At 32.4% G+C, this 3237-nt stretch overlaps 1 long non-coding RNA gene across 1 annotated transcript in view; it reads right to left on the bottom strand.

Annotated features, from left to right (window-relative positions):
• Positions 1-912: 912 nt before the first annotated feature.
• LOC309663448 overlaps positions 913-3237 on the bottom strand; it is a 32941-nt gene continuing 30616 nt past the window's right edge. The window contains exon 2 of the long non-coding RNA XR_014265284.1: positions 913-2925. This is a non-coding gene — a long non-coding RNA (uncharacterized lncRNA). The remainder of the gene's footprint in view (positions 2926-3237) is intronic.

Consider the following 3237-nt stretch of genomic DNA (forward strand, 5'->3'; position numbering starts at 1 on the left):
ACATTTATTGTGATTTAGTGAGCTCTCATCACTTCATATTCAAGGCACTTGGGGTAAAATGATGAACAAAACCAGTATGGTTTATGTTCTATGGAAATGTACATCCTAGTGAGGGATAAAAACAAAAAAAAAAGTAAGTAAACAAATGAGATATTACACAATTTGATAAATATTATGAAAGGACCTAAATGAATGACTAAAGCAGAGAATAACAGAGCCCTGGGACCGTCTTCTCTAAGTAAATAATATTTTAGCTGAAATGTAGAGAATGAGAAGGATCTAGCTCTGCCAACAGTGTAGAGAAACAGCATTTTAGACATAAGAGCAGCATCTAAAAGTACCCTAATTTGAGAAAGAGTTTCTGCGACCTTATAGAAGACCATGATGTATGGAGGCTAGTAAGCAACAGTAAGTGGGTACAAGGTAAATTAGAATCAGTTAAAATCTTGAAACTTTATTATCAAATAACTATTCTCAATCATTCTCACCACTACTTCTGGCCAAGTATAATTTGCTCAGAACTTAAAGATATGTTTAAATAATGATTATCAATTACTAGTAATTAATTTATTAATAATAAATTAATAATATTAATATATTAATATTATTAATTAATAGTAATTAATAATAATAGTAATTATTTAAACATATCTTTCAAAAGAGGGTTTGCTGTCTTTGCAAATTCTATTCCCTCTACCTATGTTTCTCTTACATTTCTTCCTCTTGGAAAAACACCTAAGGCCCTTTTTCTCTTTTAAAGATTTTCCCCATGTTTCTCCAAACAAATGTAATTACATCCCCTTCTAAATAACTCTTATACTTTTATTGTGGTATTTACCACATTATAGTTCAAATAATCCATTTATAGCTGTGTGTCTGAGATCTTCTAAGGCAATTATCTTTTATTCACTGTTTACTGAAGTTTATTTAAAATATCAGGTTCATTGTGTTTTAATTTACATAGAGTGAATGTCAACTTTACATAGAGTGATTGTCAACTTTTCACTTCAAAAAAATGCATTTTGACAAAAAAATGCAGTCATGTTGCAACCACAGTCATGATGTAGAATACTTTCATAAGCCGAAAACGTTCTCTTAAGCCCTTTGCATTCAGACCCCTCTATTATTCAATTCCCTTGCAATTAGTGATTTGTTTTCTATTTCTATAGTTTTGCTTGTTCCAAATGTCATATAATTAGGATCATACATTATAAATGTTTTGGTCCTGCTTCTTTTACAGAGCATGATGCTTTTGGTTGCAGCCATTTGGTTGTATGTATCAGTAGCACATCTATTTATATTGCTGAGTAGTATTCCATAATATGAGTGAACTATAGTTTGTTTACATATTTACAAGTTCCAGGACATATAGGTTGTTTCAGGTCTGGAGTTTATAAATGAAGCTGCTACTGATGTTTTTGTGGACATATGTTTTCATTTATCTTTGGCAAATATCTAAGATATTTGAGACTCCTACGTCATTTAAGGCAAGTTTAAATTTATAGGAAACTGCCAAACTATTTTCTAAAGTAGCTATACTATTTTTCATTTTCACTATTAATGGAGGAGAGTTTATGTTGTTCCCCAATTGGTATCGTCAAATTGCCTTTATCTTTTTTTCTCCTTCCAGTCTTTCTATTAGTTGTGTCATGGTTTTAATTTCGCTAGTGACAAATGATGAGCATTTTTCATTTGCTTATTTGCCATTCATATATCTTCTTTGATCAAGAATTTATGAAAGTCATCTGTTATTTAAAAATATTATTACTGAGTTTTGAGTTTTTATATGCACTGAATATAACTATTTTATCTGAAAAATGTTTTGAAAATTATTGAAAATACTTTTTCTTTGTGCCTTTCCATTAGTTTTTCTTACAATGACTTTGGAAAAGTAGAAGTTTCTATTTTGAAGTCCAATTTATGAATATTTTAATTTTGCCTAACCCAAAGTCACAATGAATCTCTTCAGTGTTTTCTTGTAGAAGGTATATATTTGAGGTTTTACATTTTGGTCTATGATAAACTTTTAGTTTAGTTTTTTTTTTTTTTTTTTAATGTAGCACAGTGTATAAGTTTGAGGTTCACTTGACTGTATGTGATATCAAATTATTCCATTACCATTAGCTGACTAAAATGTCCTTTTTTTCATGGAGTTGCTTGGCACATTTGTATCAAATCAGTTGACCATTTATGTAAGGGTCTATAGGTCCACAATGTACAGTTCAAGTCTGTTCATTCACCAATACTATACTGTGTCGATAACACTAGCTTTATTTTAGGGCATTATCTGAATTCAGATAATGTTGGGTCTTCTGCCTTTGTTTTGTATACTCTAGTGCATTTGCTTTTCCACATAATATAATCACTTTTTGAATTCTACTGTATTTTAAAAATCTTGCTGGGAATGTAGTGTTCCATAAGATGTTAAGGAAAAAACCCAAACTTTTTGCCCAACCCAATAATTGGCTTATGATGAATCTATAAACTCTAATCTCTGTAACAGATCCTTGTATAATAGCATTCTGATGGGACTCTAACTTATAAAAGTAGTTAACAGAGTAACATGGCTGTAGCCAACAGTGATAGCCATGACCTGGAGCTGGGGGTGTAGCAAGTCTTATCTAAATCATATCACTGGACATGTAGGAGTAATGATCCCTTACAGAAAAATTTAAATACTGATGTTAGAGGAAAAGTGAGTACATGATGAGCAGAAAATAATAGTAAAATAAATAAATAAATAAAATTCTCCAGTATAGATAAAGAAAATTTTATATCATATTTTTTTCAAAAGTAAATATTTCCCTTTGTACATATTACTTTTAATTTAGAATAATTAAAAGCTTATGAATGCAGAAGTGAGTAAGTATAGTTTGGAGAGGAGACAGTTATATTAGTCAATATCACAATATTATAAACTGTAGACTTGTTTTTTTTTTTTAATTTTATTTATTTATTTATTTATTTTTGGTTGTGTTGGGTCTTCGTTTCTGTGCGAGGGCTTTCTCTAGTTGCGGCAAGTGGGGGCCACTCCTCATCGCGGTGCGCGGGCCTCTCACTGTCGCGGCCTCTCTTGTTGCGGAGCACAGGCTCCAGACGCGCAGGCTCAGTAATTGTGGCTCACGGGCCCAGTTGCTCTGCGGCATGTGGGATCTTCCCAGACCAGGGCTCGAACCTGTGTCCCCTGCATTGGCAGGCAGATTCTCAACCACTGCGCCACCAGGGAAGCCCCTAGAC

Source organism: Balaenoptera physalus (assembly GCF_965194825.1).
Source record: "Balaenoptera physalus genome assembly, chromosome: 6".
Lineage (NCBI taxonomy): Eukaryota > Metazoa > Chordata > Mammalia > Artiodactyla > Balaenopteridae > Balaenoptera > Balaenoptera physalus.